General features: G+C 47.6%; 1 protein-coding gene across 1 annotated transcript in view; it reads left to right on the top strand.

Annotated features, from left to right (window-relative positions):
* LOC138260002 (solute carrier family 22 member 6-A-like) overlaps positions 1–19093 on the top strand; it is a 632653-nt gene that overhangs the window by 464547 nt on the left and 149013 nt on the right. The window lies entirely within an intron of this gene.

Here is a 19093-nt window from a genome sequence, read left to right as displayed (position 1 = left end):
GAGTGCAATCTCTTCTGTGGTGGCTATCAGAGACACGTGAGTTCTTTCTTGCCATCTCCAGGTCTGAGAACAGAGTCCACAGTTCTCTTATTTCACTTGAAATAAAAAAGTGGCATAGTGTGAAGAATGCTCAATACGGATACACCGACCCTCACAAATTGTGTCAGGTACTACCTAAAAACAACAAGAAGAGCACAGCACAATACACCGTAGAGTTTTGCCCTCAAAATCATCTACTAAAAAGGAACAGATATTCAAAGGACCCAGAGTAAGAGTAAATGGGAAAGCTACCTAACTAAGTATTCCAGCCATAGAACAAAAGTAATAACCGGAAATAATTTAGAGTTTTAAAAACGTCATCACATTCAATTAACCTTTACAGGGCATATATATCATAATCGTTTACAGCATCACTATACAATTGTAAATTTAATGGCAAAACTAAGATTAGAATCTACTCACTAGATGATCCAACATGTCACAGAAGCATGTCATGAAGTCCCAGACATTAATTAATGCTATTTCCCAAGAGATAATCCTCCACACATGTAAATGGTAGACATTGTTTTGTCTCAGAAAAAGAAAAATCAATGTATCCCAACACAAATTCGAAAATATGTCAGCTAAACCCTGCAAATGTAGCCTCAAATTGCAAGGGCAATGAAATCACATTTAAAATGGAAAATAAATACTTAGGCCCATATTTATGTCCAAGTAGCTCAACCAGGAAGTCACCTTGCTGCACTCCGCTGCATTACAGAGAAAGGGCAGGAACGCACTGTACTTATCCCAATACAGTGCGTTCCTGTCTTTACCCCAGCACTGGCACACAATGGACTGCCTAGTGCCAATGCAGGCACCCTTGCACTATGGTGCCAGGATGCCTCTGTTGCATGCAGAAAACAATCCTCTGAGGTATTTTCCTCTTTCTATGTGTGCTGCACAATGCAGCACACATAGAAAGAAGAAACAATGAGGAGAAAAATATATTTCTCCTTGTTACACAACAACAGGGGAGGCATAGGTTTTTGGTGCATTCCCAGGTCAACCACTTATGGTAAATCTGGGAATGCGTCAAAGTCCATGAATGAACACCCACACAACACCCATGGAATGCCTCCCTGGTGCAGAGTTAGGCAACACAGTGATTTGCGCTGAGTTGCTTTACTTAAGAATTTTGAAGCCACTCAGGGCCACACAAGTTGTCCTTGCATGGCTTCATAAACCTAATTTTTTGAGTTGAGTCGAGCATGCACCCAATTGTGTGGTGCAAGTGTGACACACTAGGGTCATAAATATGGCCCCTAGTTCAGGAGACCCATTATGGAATTCCACAAAACGTATTAGTGCACACAATATCAAAGTTCTGAGCAAGGTGCATCTATACGAGGAATGTTAGGAGAGGAAAATAAACACAATGAAAAGAAAGAACTAAGGTCCATTTGTACCAAAGCATTTTCCCATTGACACAGAATGGGTAAAACCCTTTGATACATCTGGCCCTAAATTACATCTAGTTAAAAGACAGTGGCCTTTGACCATGGTCTGCTTTTAATCCTCCTGCAGTTTATATGTAAGTTCATTGCCTTTGCAATTTTGGGCCTACATTTAGAGTGTTTAACTGACTTATTTCCAAATTTGTATTGCAGCAAGGTATTGGTATATTGCAACCAGTTGACCACTATTGGGGGCTTACTGGCATTTACCTCTATTCCACCTTAAATGTTTTTAAATCATACCTGTAATTCTTCTTATTGGATTTTATGTTTTTTTTTGTTTTGTTTTGTCTTTAAGATTTTTTCTATCTTACTAATTGAGGGCACCAATGCCCTGGGTACCTTGGTACCATGCACTAGGGACTTATAAGGTGGGTCCAGTGTGCCAATTTGAAGTGAAATATGGAGTCACTAAACTGTAGTGACAAATTTAGAAAGAGAAAGAGCATGAGCACTGGGGTCCTGATTAGCAGGACTCCAGTGACAATTTAGAAAACAGTGAAACACACTGACAAGGCGGCCATAAGCACTGGGGTCCTGACTAGCAGGTTCCAGTGACACAGTCAAAAACACATCAGGCAGAAATTGAGGGTAACATGACAAAAAGAGGGTACTTTCCTACACCCTCCCAAACAAGGGACAATAAGGCTAACCTTGCCCAGATGTGTCTTCATTGTCCAAGTGAAAATATCTGGAGAGTCCATCTGCATTGGAGTGGTTACTCCCAGGTCTATGTTTCATTGTAAAGTCCATACCCTATAGGGAAATGGACCACCTCAACAATTTAGTTTTTTTTCCTTTCATCTGTTTTAACCATAAGAGAGGTTTGTGGTCTGTCTGAACTACGAAGTGAGTCCCAAACAAGTAGAGTCTTAGCTTCTTCAGGGCCCAGACCACAGCAAAGGCCTCCCTTTCTATAGCTGACCAACGCTTTTCTCTGAGGGTCAACTTTCTACTAATAAAAGCAACAGGTTGATCCTGGCCCTCTAAATTAAGTTGCAATAACACTGCCTCTACCGCTACCTCAGAAGCATCTGTCTGGACAATGAACTTTTTAGAATAGTTTGGGCTTTTCAGGACAGGTGCAGTACACATAGCCTGCTTAAGCTCCTCAAAAGCTTTTTGACAGCTGGCTGTCCATAATACCATTTGGGCATTTTCTTTGAAGTGAGCTCATTAAGAGGGGCAACAATTGAACCATAGTTCTTAATGAACCTCCTGTAATACCCACTAAGTCCAAGAAAGGCTCTAACCTGGGTCTGAGTAGCAGGGGGAGACCAGTCTAAAATAGTGTGGATCTTCCCCTGTAGTGGTTCAATATGTTCCCCACCAACTAGGTATCCAAGATAAACCATCTTCCCCTGCTCTACCTGGCATTTTGAAGCCTTGATAGCGAGGCCTACCTTTTGCAGGGCCTCCACAACTTTCCACAGGTGGACCAGGTGGTCAACCCAGGTGGAGCTAAATATAGCAATATCATCTAGATATGCTGCACTGAAAGTTTCCAGACCTTGGAGGACTGTATTCACCATCCTTTGGAAAGTGGCAGGTGCATTTTTCAGGCCAAAGTTCATAACTGTAAATTGGTAATGCCCTCCAATGGTTGAAAATGCGGTTTTAGATTTAGCATCTTCTGATAGCTTGATCTGCTAATACCCTGCAGTCAAGTCAAAAGTGCTCAAATACTTGGCAGACGCCAGTGTGTATATACCAGCTCATCAGCCCAAGCTATCGGGTGAGCATCAGTCTTGCTGACTGTGTTGAGCCCTCTATAATCCACACAAAACCTCATCTCCTTTTTCCCATTCTGAGAATGATGCTTTGGCACCAGCAACACTGAGCTGGCCCATGGGCTATCTGAGTGCTCAATCACTCCTAGGTCCAACATATTCTGAACTTTGGATTTAATACAGTCTCTGACATGGTCAGGCTGCCTATAAATCTTACTTTTGACAGGCAAACTGTCTCCAGTATCAATAGTATGCTCATACCAAGTGGTCTGACCAGGTGTAAGTGAAAAGAGTTCAGAGAATTGGCCTAGGAGGTTTTTGCAGTCCTCCCTTTGCTCTGCTGTAAGGCAGTCTGCAAGGATAGTTCCATCCACTGAGCTATCAGCTGAAGTGTTGGAGAAGAGGTCAGGGGGAGGGTCACCCTCTTCCTCCTGCCCATCATCAGTGGCCATGAGTAGGGTCAGGTCTGCCCTACCATAGTAGGGTTTCAGGCGGTTCACATGGAGTACTCTTAGAGGACTTCTGGGAATGCCTACGTCCACCAGGTAGGTGACCTCAACCTTCTTCTCCACTATAAGATGCAGTCCACTCCATTTGTCCTGGAGTGCTGTTGGTGCCACAGGCTCCAGTACCCACACCTTCTGTCCTGGGTGGTACTCAGTGAGGACAGCCTTGTGGTCATGCCATTGCTTTTGTAGCTCTTGGCTTGCCTGAAGGTTTTTAGTGGCCGTTTTCATGTACTCAGCCATTCTTGATCTTAGGGCGAGTACATAATCCAAATGTCTTGTTTAGGGGGCTTCAAGGGTTGCTCCCACCCCTCATTGACAAGTGCAGTTGGACCCATAACAGGGTGTCCAAAAAGGAGTTCAAAGGGGCTGTAGCCCACTCCGTTCTGGGGTACCTCCCTGTAGGCAAAAAGGAGGCATGGTAGTAGCACATCTCATCTCCTTCTGAGTTTTTCAGAGAGTCCCATGATCATGCCGTTTAGAGTTTTGTTAAATCTCTCAACCAGTCCATTTGTTTGTGGATGATTGGGAGTGGTGAATTTATAGGTTACACCACATTCCTTCCACATTGCTTTTAAGTATGTAGACAAGAAGTTGCTACCCCTGTCTGATACTACTCCTTTAGGAAAGCCCATCCTGGAAAATATTCACATGAGGGCCTTTACCGCTGCAGGAGCTGTAGTGGTCCTTAAGGGGATGGATTCTGGATATCTTGTGGCATGGTACACTACAACTAAGATGAATCGGTTTCCAGAAGCAGTTGGCTGGTCAAGGGGGCCAACAATGTTAACCATGACCCTCTCAAAGGGCACACCAACCACAGGCAGTGGATTAAGGGAGCCGTTCGAGTGCCACCAGTCTGCCACTGGCTTGACAAGTGGCACAAGAGTGACAGAATTATTTTGTGTCCTCTGACAAGTGAGGCTAGTGAAAGTGAGGGACCAGTCTGTCCCAATTCTTATTTTGCCCCAGATGTCCAGCAAGGGGAATGCAATGTACCATTGTCAGGAGGAATTCCCTATACTGCAAGGGAATGACCAGTCTCCTGGTAGCACCATGTTTTGGGTACCTTGTCTCAGTATAAAGGAGATTATTCTCCCAGTAAACTGTGTGAGTCACTGTCATCCCCTGCTTCTTATTTGACAGCTTGTTGTCTTAAACTCTCTAGTGTGGGGCAGGACTGCTGTGTCACACTCAGTTCCTCCCTGACAGCCCCCCTGCACCCAAGAGTTCAGCTGTGTCAGTTTAAAGCTCCTCTGGTGTAGGTTCTGCACAAGGGGTTGACTCCTCCTCAGCAAAAGGAGGATCTTCTGGAGAGGGAGGGATAGTGGACAAGGGTTAGCCCTTTCTACCACTAGCTTTGGGAGCACTTGATCCATTTTTCTAGGATCCATGTGTAGGAAAGTACCATCTTGCCTGGCATGTTACCCCTATATTTCACTGTATATATGTTGTTTTAGTCTATGTGTCACTGGGACCCTGCCAGGCAGGGCCCCAGTGCTCATAAGTATGTGCCCAGTATGTGTTCCCTGTGTGATGCCTAACTGTCTCACTGAGGCTCTGCTAACCAGAACCTCAGTGGTTATGCTCTCTCTGCTTTCCAAGTTGTCACTAACAGGTTAGTGACCAATTTCACCAATTCACATTGGCATACTGGTACACCCATATAATTCCCTAGTATATGATACTGAGGTACCCAGGGTATTGGGGTTCCAGGAGATCCCTATGGGCTGCAGCATTTCTTTTGCCATCCATAGGGAGATCTGACAATTCTTACACAGGCCTGCCAGTGCAGCCTGAGTGAAATAGCGTCCACGTTATTTCACAGCCATTTACCACTGCACTTAAGTAACTTATAAGTCACCTATATGTCTAACCTTCACCTGGTGAAGGTTGGGTGCAAAGTTACTTAGTGTGTGGGCACCCTGGCACTAGCTAAGGTGCCCCCACATTATTCAGGGAAAATTCCCCAGACTTTGTGAGTGCGGGCACACCACTACACGCGTGCACTATACATAGGTCACTACCTATGTATAGCGTTACAATTGTAACTCCGAACGTGGCCATGTAACATGTCTAAGAGGATGGAATTGTCACCCCAATGCCATTCTGGCATTAGGGGGACAATTCCATGATCCCCCAGGTCTCTAGCATAGTACCCGGGTACTGCCAAACTGACTTTCCGGGGTCTCCACTGCAGCTGCTGCTGCTGCCAACCCCTCAGACAGGTTTCTGCCCTCCTGGGGTCCAGGCATTCCTGGCCCAGGAAGGCAGAACAAAGGATTTCCTCTGAGAGAGGGTGTCACACCCTCTCCCTTTGGAAATAGGTGTGAAGGCTGGGGAGGAGTAGCCTCCCCCAGCCTCTGGAAATGCTTTGATGGGCACAGATGGTGCCCATCTCTGCATAAGCCAATCTACACTGGTTTAGGGATCCCCCAGCCCTGCTCTGGCGTGAAACTGGACAAAGGAAAGGGGAGTGACCACTCCCCTGACCTGCACCTCCCATGGGAGGTGCCCAGAGCTCCTCCAGTGTGTCCCAGACCTCTGCCATCTTGGAAACAGAGGTGTCTGTGGCACACTGGACTGCTCTGAGTGGCCAGTACCAGCAGGTGACGTCAGAGACTCCTTCTGATAGGCTCTTACCTCTCTTGGTAGCCAATCCTCCTTCCTTGGTAGCCAAACCTCCTTTTCTGGCTATTTAGGGTCTCTGCTTTTGGGAATTCTTCAGATACCGAATGCAAGAGCTCACCAGAGTTCCTCTGCATCTCCCTCTTCACCTTCTGCCAAAGGATCGACCGCTGACTGCTCAGGACGCCTGCAAAACCGCAACAAAGTAGCAAAGACGACTACTAGCAACCTTGTATCGCTCATCCTGCCGGCTTTCTCGACTGTTTCCTGGTGGTGCATGCTCTGGGGGTAGCCTGCCTCCTTTCTGCACCAGGAGCTCTGAAGAAATCTCCCGTGGGTCAACGGAATCTTCCCCCTGTAACCGCAGGCACCAAAAGACTGCATCACCGGTCCTCTGGGTCCCCTATCAGCACGACGAGCATGGTCCCTGGAATTCAGCAACTCTGTCCAAGTGACTCCCACAGTCCAGTGACTCTTCAGTCCAAGTTTGGTGGAGGTAAGTACTTGCCTCCCCAGGCTAGACTGCATTGCTGGGTACCACGTGATTTGCAGCTGCTCCAGCTGCTGTGCACTCTTCCAGGATTTCCTTCGTGCACAGCCAAGCCTGGGTCCCCAACACTCTAACCTGCAGAGCACAACCTTCTGAGTTGTCCTCCGGCGTCACGGGTCTCCCTTTTCTGACTTCGCATGGACTCAGGTTCACTCCTCTTCTAAGTGCCTGTTCCGGTACTTCTGCAGGTGCTGTCTGCTTCTGTGAGGGCTCCCTGACTTGTTGGTCACCCCCTCTGTCTCCTCATCCAAGTGGCAACATCCTGGACCCTCCTGGGCCACGGCAGCATCCAAAAACCCTAACCGCGACCCTTGCAGCTAGCAAGGCTTGTTTGCGGTCTTTCTGCGTGGGAACACCTCTTCAAGCTTCTTCACGATGTGGGACATCCATCCTACAAAGGGGAAGTTCCTAGTCCTCTTCGTTCTTGCAAAACACCACGCTTCTTCCATCCGGTGGCAGCTTCCCTGCACCCTCAGCTGGCATTTCCTGGGCTCCTGCCCACTCTCGACACTGTCGCGACTCTTGGACTTGGTCCCCTTGTCTTACAGGTACTCAGGTCTGGAAATCCACTGTTGTTGCATTGCTGGTGTTGGTTTTACTTGCAGAATCCTCCTATCACGACTTCTGTGCTCTCTGGGGGTTGTAGGTGCACCTTACACCTACCTTACAGGGTCTTGGGGTGGGATATTTTTCTAACCCCCACTGTTTTCTTACAGTCCCAGCGACCCTCTACAAGCTCACATAGGTTTGGGGCCCATTTGTGGTTCGCATTCCACTTTTGGAGTATATGGTTTGTGTTGCCCCTATATCTATGTGCTCCTATTGCAATCTATTGTAACTTTACACTGCTTGCATTACTTCCTTTTGCTATTACTGCATAATTTTGGTATTGTGTACATATATCTTGTGTATATTTCTCATCCTCATACTGAGGGTACTCACTGAGATACTTTAGGCATATTGTCATAAAAATAAAGTACCTTTATTTTTAGTATATCTCTGTATTGTGTTTTCTTATGATATTGTGCATATGACACCAGTGGTATAGTAGGAGCTTTACATGTCTCCTAGTTCAGCCTAAGCTGCTTTGCATAGCTACCTTCTATCAGCCTAAGCTGCTAGAAACACCTCTTCTACACTAATAAGGGATAACTGGACCTGGCACAAGGTGTAAGTACCTCTGGTACCTACTGCAAGCCAGGCCAGCCTCCTAAATTCACTGTATATATGTTGATTTAGTCTGTGTGTCACTGGGACCCTGCCAGGCAGGGGCCCAGTGCTCTTAAGTATGTGCCCTGTATGTGTTCCATGTGTGATGCCTAACTGTCTCACTGAGGTTCTGCTAACCAGAACCTCAGTGGTTATGCTCTCTCTGCTTTCCAAATGTGTCACTAACAGGCTACTGACTACATTTACCAATTCACATTGGCATACTGGTACACCCATATAATTCCCTAGTATATGGTACTGAGGTACCCAGGGTATTGGGGTTCCAGGAGATCCCTATGGGCTGCAGCATTTCTTTTGCCACCCATAGGGAGCTATGACAATTCTTACACAGGCCTGCCACTGCAGCCTGTGTGAAATAACGTCCACGTTATTTCACAGCCATTTACCACTGCACTTAAGTAACTTATAAGTCACCTATATGTCTAACCTTCATCTGGTGAAGGTTGGGTGCCAAGTTACTTTGTGTGTGGGCACCCTGGCACTAGCCAAGGTGCCCCCACATCGTTCAGGGCAAATTCCCCGGACTTTGTGAGTGCGGGGACACCATTACACGTGTGCACTCTACAAAGGTCACTACCTATGTACAGCTTCACAATGGTAACTCCGAACATGGCCATGTAACATGTCTAAGATCATGGAATTGTCACCCCAATGCCATTCTGGCATTGGGGGGACAATTCCATGATCCCCCGGGTCTCTAGCATAGTACCCGGGTACTGCCAAACTGCCTTTCCGAGGTCTCCACTGGAGCTGCTGCTGCTGCCAACCCCTCAGACAGGTTTATGCCCTCCTGGGGTCCAGGCAGCCCTGGTCCAGGAAGGCAGAACAAAGGATTTCCTCTGAGAGAGGGTGTCACACCCTCTCCCTTTGGAAATAGGTGTGAAGACTGGGGAGGAGTGGTCTCCCCCAGCCTCTGGAAATGCTTTGATGGGCACAGATGGTGCCCATCTCTGCATAAGCCAGCCTACACCAATTTAGGGATCCCCAGCCCTGCTCTGGCGCGAAACTGGACAAAGGAAAGGGGAGTGACCACTCCCCTGACCTGCAACTCCCAGGGGAGGTGCCCAGAGCTCCTCCAGTGTGTCCCAGACCTCTGACATCTTGGAAACAGAGGTGTCTGTGGCACACTGGACTGCTCTGAGTAGCCAGTGCAAGCAGGTGACTTCAGAGGCTCCTTCAGATAGGCTCTTACCTCTCTTGGTAGCCAATCCTCCTTCCTAGGTAGCCAAACCTCCTTTTCTGGCTACTTAGGGTCTCCGCTGTGGGGAATTCTTTAGATAACGAATACAAGAGCTCACCAGAGTTCCTCTGCATCTCCCTCTTCACCTTCTACCAAAGGATCGACCGCTGACTGCTCAGGACGCCTGCAAAACCGCAACAAAGTAGAAGGACGACTACTAGCAACCTTGTATCGCTTCAACCTGCCGGCTTTCTCTACTGTTTCCAGGTGGTGCATGCTCTGGGGGTAACCTGCCTCCTCCCTGCACCAGGAGCTCTGAAGAAACCTCCCGTGGGTCGACGGAATCTTCCCCCTGCAACCGCAGGCACCAAAAGACTGCATCACTGGTCCTCTGGGTCCCCTCTCAGCACGACGAGCGTGGTCCCTGGAAATCAGCAACTCTGTCCAAGTGACTCCCACAGTCCAGTGACTCTTCAGTCCAAGTTTGGTGGAGGAAAGACCTTGCCTCCCCACGCTAGACTGCATTGCTGGGTACCACGTGATTTGCAGCTGCTCCGGCTCCTGTGCACTCTTCCAGGATTTCCTTTGTGCACAGCCAAGCCTGGGTCCCCAACAACCCTTCCTGCAGTGCACATTCTTCTGAGTTGTCGTCCGGTGTCGTGGGACTCCCTTTTGTGACTTTGTGTGGACTCCAGTTCACTTTCCTTCCAAGTGCCTGTTCAGGTACTTCTGTGGGTGCTGCCTGCTTCTGTGAGGGCTCCCTGAGTTGCTGGGCGCCCCCTCTGTCTCCTCATCCAAGTGTCGACATCCTGGTCCATCCTGGGCTACAGCAGCACCCAAAAACCTCTACCGTGACCCTTGCAGCTAGCAAGGCTTGTTTGTGGTCTTTCTGTGTGGGAACACCTCTGCAAGCTTCCTCGCAACGTGGGACATCCGTCTTCCAAAGGAGAAGTCCCTAGCTCTCTTCTTTCTTGCAGAACTCCAAGCTTCTTCCATCCGGTGGCAGCTTCCTTGCACACTCAGCTGGCATTTCCTGGGCTCCTGCCCACTCTCGACACTGTCGCGACTCTTGGACTTGGTCCCCTTGTTTTACAGGTACTCAGGTCCGGAAATCCACTGTTGTTGCATTGCTGGTGTTTGTTCTTCCTGCAGAATCCCCCTACCGCGACTTCTGTGCTCTCTGGGGGTAGTAGGTGCACTTTACACCTACCTTTCAGGGTCTTGGGGTGGGCTATTTTTCTAACCCTCACTGTTCACTTACAGTCCCAGTGACCCTCTACAAGCTCACATAGGTTTGGGGTCCATTCGTGGTTCTCATTCCACTTTTGGAGTATATGGTTTGTGTTGCCCCTATACCTATGTGCTCCTATTGCAATCTATTGTAATTTTACACTGCTTGCATTACTTTTCTTGCTATTACCTGCATAATTTTGGTTTGTGTACATATATCTTGTGTATATAACTCATACTGAGGGTACTCACTGAGATACTTTTGGCAATTTGTCATAAAAATAAAGTACCTTTATTTTTTAGTACTTCTGTGTATTGTTTTTTCCTATGATATTGTGCATATGACACCAGTGGTATAGTAGGAGCTTTACATGTCTCCTAGTTCAGCCTAAGCTGCTTTGACATAGCTACCTTCTATCAGCCTAAGCTGCTAGAAACACCTCTTCTACACTAATAAGGAATAACTGGACCTGGCACAAGGTGTAAGTACCTCTGGTACCCACTAAAAGCCAGGCCAGCCTCGTACACCAAGTTTCCCTGTTCTCTTTGTCTCTTGGCCTGAGCCCTGGTGAGAGCAAAGATGTGCCCGCAAATGCCCAGCATTGCTGCATGAGCCTCCAATTCCACTTCAGCCCAAGCTGAAGTATCCAAATCATTGCCCAGTAGACACTCTACAGGTAGGTCAGTGGATTCCACAACTTTCTTTGGACCAGTAACACCACACCAGTTGAGATTCACAACTGCCATGGAGTGGCTAACAGTGTTGTTATGGGCGTCTGTCACTTGGTACTGATGACCAAGTAGGTGTTGCTCAGGGGCTACCAGTTTTTACATCACCATAGTGACACTGTGTAGGAGGCTGGCCTGGTTTGTTGTTGGTACCTAAGGTACGTACACCTTATACCAGATCAGTTATCCCTTATTAGTGAAATGTAGACAGTGTTCTAGCAGCTTAGCCTCTCTGGCGATAGCTGTAGCAGAGAAGCTTAGGATGAACTAGGGGACATGCAAAGCTCCTGCAATACTACTATAGTTACACAGTACTTATCCACAATAAAAGACAATACTCAGTGTTACCAAAAATAAAGGTACTTTATTTTAGTGACACAAGTCCAAAAATGTCTTAGAGGCAATGCTCCTTCTGGAGGTCAGTATTATACACAAGTAACCAAAATCAGGTAAGTAAATAGTCATAGAATAGTGCAAACAGTAGAAAATACAATAGATTGCAATGGGCCTAGAGGCAACACAAACCATATACTAAAACAGTGGAATGTGAAGGTCGAATTAACCCCTAGGCAAGGGTAGTGTGTAGAGAGGCGCTAGGAGTATAAGAAAGCACCAAAGGTAAGTACAATACCCCATCCCAGAGCCCAGTAAAGCAGGAGTATTGTACAGCAAGTTTCCTCTGGGCACACTACAAGTCGTGATAAAGGATTTTGCAAGAAACATGCAAGACTGCAAGCAACAAATGGTGGATTCCTGGACCTGAAGGCCTGTGAAGAGAGGAGGCCAAGTCCAGAAGTCGCAGAAGATTTCAGGAAGGACAGGAGTCCCTGCCAACCTAGAAGATGGTGCAAAGAGGAATCTCCGGTTAGAAGAAGTCTGCCGAAGAGCACCAAAGAAGATGGCTGCGGGTTCCTGCATGGTGTAGGAGATGTCCCACGTCGAGATGTTGGATGCAGGCCATTTGCATCACTGGATTAGTCCAACAAGCCTTGGTTTAAACAAGGTTGCAGTTTGCATCAAAATGACGCTGCCTGGACTCAAGAAGGAACTGGGGCCCTCAACTGAGACTGAGGAGGCAGAGGGGGCTCCAAGCACTGGAGAGAGCCCACAGATGACCAGGCAGCACCCACAGGAGTCCCAAGACATGGGGACAAAGAAGATGCAAATTGCAGTTGGTACAGCACAACAAAAGAAGATCCAACGCCACAGGAGGTCAACTCAGCTCTTACCTCCACCAAACTTGGACAGCTGGACCTTAGGACAGTCTGTGTCGTCCTTTGGTTCTTCTGGTGCGGGGTGAAGACAGGGAGTCCTCAGAGTGTGCACACCTTGGAAACTGTTGCAAATGCTGGCTGGAGCTGAATTTGCAGGTCACAGAAGTTGTCCTGGATACTTTGTTGCAGTTGCAACGGTTCCTGGAGCAGTCTGCGGTTGATCCGACAGTCAGAAGCTGAAGCAGAGGATGCAGAGGATTCCTGGAGGAGTATTGCAAGCTGAATCTGAAGAGAAACCCACAGGAGAGTCCCTAAATAGCTCTGAGAGGGGGATTGGCTACCTACCCAGGTATGCACCTATCAGGAGGGGTCTCTGATGTCACCTGCTGGCATTGGCCACTCAGAGATCTCCAGAGTGTCCCCACACCTTGGAAAACAAAATGGCTAACGCCAGGGACACACTGGAGGTGCTCTGGGCACCACCCCTGGGGTGGTGATGGACAGGGGAGTGGTCACCCCCCCTTTCCTTTGTCCAGTTTCGTGCCAGAGCAGGGACTGGGGGTCCCTGAATCGATGTTAACTGGCTATTCAAGGAGGGCATTATCTGTGCTCTTCAAAGCTTTTCCAGAGGCTCTGGGAGGCTTCCTCGTCTGAGCTGCTCAGACCCCAGGAGGGCAGAAACCTGTCTGTGAGGTGGCAGTAGCTGTAGCTGCAGTGCAAGCCTCAGAGAGCTGGATTGGCTGTAATGGGGGTCCATGGTGTAGCCCCCAGGATGCATGGGATTGGCCACCCTATCCCAGATTAGGAATGGGGACAATTCCATGATTTTAGACACCTCACATGGCCAGATTCGGAATTACCATTGTGAAGTCACATATAGGTAGTGCCCTATGTAGTGCACACGTGTAATGGTATCCCCGCACTCACAAAGTCTGGGTAATTGGCCCTGGACAGCGTGGGGACACCTTTGCTAGTGCAAGGGTGCCCTCACACTTAGTACCTTTGCACCTAGCCTTCAGTAAATGAAGGTTTGACATATAAGTGACTTATACGTTACTTAAGTGCAGTGAAAATGACTGTGAAATAGTGTGGGCACTATTTCACCCAGGCTGCAATGGCAGTCCTGAAGAAGGTTTGTCTGAGCTCCTTATGGGTGGCAAAAGAAATGCTGCAGCCCATAAGGATCTCCTGGAACCTCAATGCCCTGGGTACCTAGGTACCATATACAAGGGACTTATAAGGGGGGGTCCAGTGTGCCAATTGGAATTGGAATATGAAGTCACTAAACTATAGTGACTAATTTGGGAGCAGAGAGAGCATAAGCACTGGAGTTCTGGTTAGCAGAACTTCAGTGACACAGGTAAGCACTACTGACAACACACATAGGCCACAAACTATGAGCACTGGGGTCCTGGCTATCAGGATCCCAGTGAGATAGTAAAAACACACTGACATACACTCACAAACAGGCCAAAAGTGGGGGTAACTATGCTAGAAAGAGGCTACTTTCTCATATAACCCCCCCCCCCCCAAACGAAGGACAATAAAGGCGAACCTTGGCCAGTTGAGACTTTATTTTCTAAATGGTGATAAGTGGATCTGCAATAGATTGGTTACTCCCTCTATCATCCACTGTATAGTTACTTTCCTGTGGGGATGTAAACCACTGTGTTTGGAGATTTTTACCTAACCAACAGTGTGAGTGTAAATTCTCAGAGTTTCTATTTGTATGTTTTAAAGTTTGGCAGTGGGATTGGTCCACTGGGCCTATGTCAAATGCAGATAATGCTAGACAGGGATGCTGTCTCAATAAAGCCATAGCTGGCCAAACAGTTTATCCATATGGCTGTAAGAGAGAACAGGGTTGCTGTTTCTCTTGAGTTGGAGCAGGGCAGGGCTGCTGTTCTATAAGCTCCACACTAGGACAGGGCTGCTGTCCTCAGTGTTCAGAGGTAGTGCAGGGCTGCTGCACTAAAGTTTCTCTGAGAGGGCTGGTGGGTTGCTCCATATTTACTAAAATGGTGCAATTTTGTACATTTGGTTTAGTGGTTCCAGAGAGAGGTACTTTTACCTCTGGGAGTCCAGCTGTCTGAGCTGAGGGCTCCTTTGGTACAGGTTTCACTCCAGGAGAGGTTTCTCCCAGTACATAAATGGTATCCTTAGTGACGGGGTCTGGAAGAGATACTTTGATACACTTTCTACCTGTTGGTGGAGAGGAATCCTGAAATTTCAGACCTTTATCTCCCCTTTGCTTTTTCATTTCACCTGAAATGAGAGGAAGCAATTCCGCAGGGATACCCAGCATGGATGACTGGGTCCTGAACTCTACTTCAGCCTTACCTGAGACCTCTAGGTCATTCTCCAAGAGGCAATCGACAGGTAAGCTAGGTGATACCACCACCTGCTTTGGGCCAGTAACTCTACCCTAACTAAGGTAAACTACAGGTAAGGGGAGAGACTGGGTGGAGATATTGACATCAGTAACCTGGTACATCTGTCCAAGGAGGTGTTGTGCAGGTGACACCAAGATTTCAGTCACCAAAGTGATACTGGCACCTGGGTCCCTGTAGGCCTGGGCCTCAACACAATTTACTAAAATTGACTGCTTTTACTTTTCCATGTTAAGGGGACAAGCAGCCAAGGAGACAAGGCCAATGCCACCAGGTGTGACAGAAACTGTCTTGGGAGTGTCTACCCCTGTTTCTATGATGGACCCAAAAGTGAACCCAACTACACCCTTTGTTTGACTATTGTCAGTATCCCACCACTATTACCACAAGTGCTCTAGAGTTTAATGTTTTAGTGGCGGTAGGTTCAGGGCCTTTACCTTGGAAGTACTTATCCACTGGCAAATGATCTTTAGCTCTGCACACATAGCACCAAGGCTTTTTAGTGTGTGTAGAGTGAGAAGAAGAGGAAGATGATTTATCGCCACCCCAAGAGGAGTGTTTTGGACCTGAAGAAGGATCTTTGTGCTTACTTTTATACCCATGCTTGTCCTGAGATTTTTCACCATCTTTATTTTTGCTGTCTTTCTCACCCCCTGTAAGAGCTTTCCTGCTCAACCTTGTTCTGACCCATTTGTCTGCCTTCTTTCCCAATTCTTGGGGAGAGGTCATATCTGAGTCCACAAGATACTGGTGCAACAAATCAGACACACTGGGGGTCATTATGAACACCGTCGTGTTCATGCTGGCGGTCAATGCACTGACCACCAGCGACCCCGGAACCCCACCGGCCAGATAATGAACCTGTCTGAGAGCCGGCAGGCGGAAACATTGTTATATCCCGCCAGGAAAAGGCTGGCGGCATATACAATATTATCCGCAGAGTAGCGCCGCTACCCTGGCGGATGGTGTTTCATCCTGCCACCAGGCTGCCTGACGCCGGGAGCATGGCGGTGGGTGACGCCTGCCGCTGGCGGCCATCACCCTGTTCATTATGTGGCGGTTCGGCCCGCCATGCCGGCATGGTGGGCCGAACTGCCATGTTCATAATGAGTACCACTGTGTCCTAGGACTCCCGTGGGTCCTGCCTGGTCATCTGTGGGCTCTCTCCAGTGTTGGGAGCCTCCTCTGCCTCCTCAGTCAGAGTTTAGGCCCCCAGGTCCCTCCTGGGTCCAGGCAGCGCCATTTTGATGCAAGCCGTGATGCAAGCCGTGACCTTGCTTGAACCAAGGCTTGTGGGACGAATCCAGCGACACAAACAGTCTTCTTCCAACTTCTCGACGTGGGACATCTCCTGCACCATGCTGGAACCCGCAGCCATCTTCTTTTATGCTGATCTGCAGACTTCTTCTAATCAAGAAAATCCTCTTTTGCAACATCTTCTAGGTTGACAGGGGCTCCTGTCCATCCTGGAATCTTCTGCAACTTCTGGACTTGGTCTCCTCTCTTCACAGGTCTTCAGGTCCAGGAATCCACCGTTTGTTGCTTGCAGTCTTGCTTGGTTCTTGCAATAACTCTAATCACGACTTGTAGTGTGTCGTGAGGAAACCTGCAGTACTTTACTTCAACTTTCCTGGGCTCTGGGGTGGAGTATTTTACTTACCTTTGGTGTTTTCTTAAATTCCCAGTGTCCCTCTACACACTACACTTGCCTAGGAGGGAATTTGTGATTCACATTCCACTTTCTTAGTATATGGTTTGTGTTGCCCCTAGGCCTATTGCATTCTATTGTATTTTCTACTGTTTGCACTATTCTATGACTATTTACTTACCTGATTTTGGTCTCTAGTGTATATATTGCATATAATACTTACCTCCAGAAGGGGTATTGCCTCTAATATATTTTTTGGCCTTGTGTCACTAAAATAAAGTTCCTTTATTTTTGTAACGCTGAGTACTGTCTTTTATCATGTATAAGTACAGTGTAACTATAGTGGTATTGTAGATGATTTGCGTGTTTCCTAGTTCAGTCTAAGCTGCTCTGCTACAGCTACCTCTAGACAGCCTAAGCTGCTAGAACACTGCCTACATTTCACTAATAAGGGATAACTGGACCTGGTATAAGGTGTAAGTACCTTAGGTACCCACTACAAACCAGGCCAGCCTCCTACACCTTGCTGTGGAAAGGGAAAGGCAGGGGTTGGGATTAGTTCCCCATGGTGGCAGCACCAATAGCAGTTTCAGGAGCTATAGTGTTAGGGAGAACACTTTTGACTCCAGAAATTTGCACAGGATTGTTCCCCCTTACAAGGATGGGGTGACATCTAAAACTGGTATGTGTAGGAGGCTGGCCTAGTTTGTAGTGGATACCAAAGATACTTACACCTCATACCAGGTCCAGTTAGCCCTTATTAGTGAAATGTAGTCAGTGTCTATAAGTCAGGCTGCATAGAGGTAGCTGTAGGCAGAGCAGTCAAGGCTGAACTAGGAGACATGCAAAGCTCTTGCAATACCACTGTAGTCACACAGTACTCACACACATGAAAGACAATACTCAGTGTTACAAAATTAAAGGTACTTTATTTTAGTGACGCAACACCAAAAATACTTTAGAGAGTATATTCCCTTAGGAGGTAAGTAAATTACACAATATATACACTAGTAACCAAAAACAGGTAAGTACACAGTAGGAAAACAGTGCAAATAGTGAAAATCCCAATGGGTTGCAATGGACCTGGGGGGAACACAAACCATATACTAAAATAGTGGAATGTGAAAGTCGGTTTCCCACCTAGACAAGTATAATGTGTAGAGGGGCGCTGAGAGTGTAAGAAAACACCAAAGGTAATTAATGTACCCCTCCCCAGAGCCCAGGAAAGCAGGAGTAAAACACAACAAGTTTCCTAAAACACACTAGAATTCATGATAGAAGATAATGCAAGAACCAGAAGAGACTGCAAGTCACCAACAATGGATTACAGTTTAGCACCAGAGCAGGGACTGGGGGTCCCTGAACTGGTGTAGACTGGATTATTCAAGCAGGGCACCATCTGTGCCGTTCTAAGCATTTCCAGAGGCTAAGGGAAGATACCCCTCCCATGCCTGTAACACCTATTTCCAAAGGGAGGGGGTGTAACACCCCTCTCCTAAAGGAAATGCATTGTTCTGCCCTCCTGGGATTGAGCTGCCCAAGCCCCAGGAGGGCAGAAACCTGTCTGTGAGGTGGCAGCAGCTGGGGCTGCAGTGAAAACCTCAGAAGGCTGGAATGGCAGTTCTGGCGGTCCTACTCTGGAGCCCCCAGAGTGCATGAGATTGTGCAACCAACACTGGAACCAGTATTGGGGTACAATTCCCAGTTGGTTGACACCTTACTTGGCCATATTTGGAGTTTCCATTGTGAAGCTGTACATAGGTATTAACCTATGTCCAGAGCACATTTAAAATGGCGTCCTCGCACTCATGAAGTCCCGGAAAATGGGCCTGGATGATGTGGGGGCATCTCTGCTAGTGCGGGCGTGTCCTCACTCACAGGTACTTTGCACCCAGCCTTCAGGATTGGAAGACCTGATATATAGGTGACTCATAAGTGACCGGGTGCAGTGAAAATAGCTGTAAAATAATCCATGCACTATTTAACACAGTCTCCGATGGCAGTCCTGTAGAAGCCTTTGCCTGGGCTCCCTATGGGTGGCAAAAGAAATGGTGCAGCCCATAAGGATTCCCTGGGACCCCAATGCCCTGGGTACCTAGGTACCATATACTAGGGACTTATAAGCGGAGACCAGTATGCCAACTTGGAGTGAAATACTTAGATACCAGCATGTAGTGACAAATTTTGAAACAGAGAGAGCATGAGCACTGGAATCCTGATAAGCAAGTCTCCAGTGACAATTTAGAAAATAGTGAAACATACTGACAAGCAGGCCATAAACCATAAGCACTGGGGTCCTGACTAGCAGGGTCCCAGTGACACAGTCACAAACACACTGATATCAGGCAGAAATTGGGGGCAACATGCCAAAAAGAGATACTTTCCTACAGGCAAGAAAGCGTTTTTTTCTTCTAAAAATTGCATCTACAAACGTTTTGTAGCACTAAGATCACCACCAGCCCCAGCTTTCAGTAAGGAGCAGAGTTGTAAAAAACACACATCACATTTTCATTTTTTTCCTCCAAATGATACTATCGCCCTCATTACAACCCTGGCGGTCGG

Source organism: Pleurodeles waltl, chromosome 9, assembly GCF_031143425.1.
Source record: "Pleurodeles waltl isolate 20211129_DDA chromosome 9, aPleWal1.hap1.20221129, whole genome shotgun sequence".
In the NCBI taxonomy this organism is placed as follows: domain Eukaryota; kingdom Metazoa; phylum Chordata; class Amphibia; order Caudata; family Salamandridae; genus Pleurodeles; species Pleurodeles waltl.
Note: the sequence above shows the minus strand (reverse complement) of the source record. Positions and strands in the feature narration are given on the sequence as shown.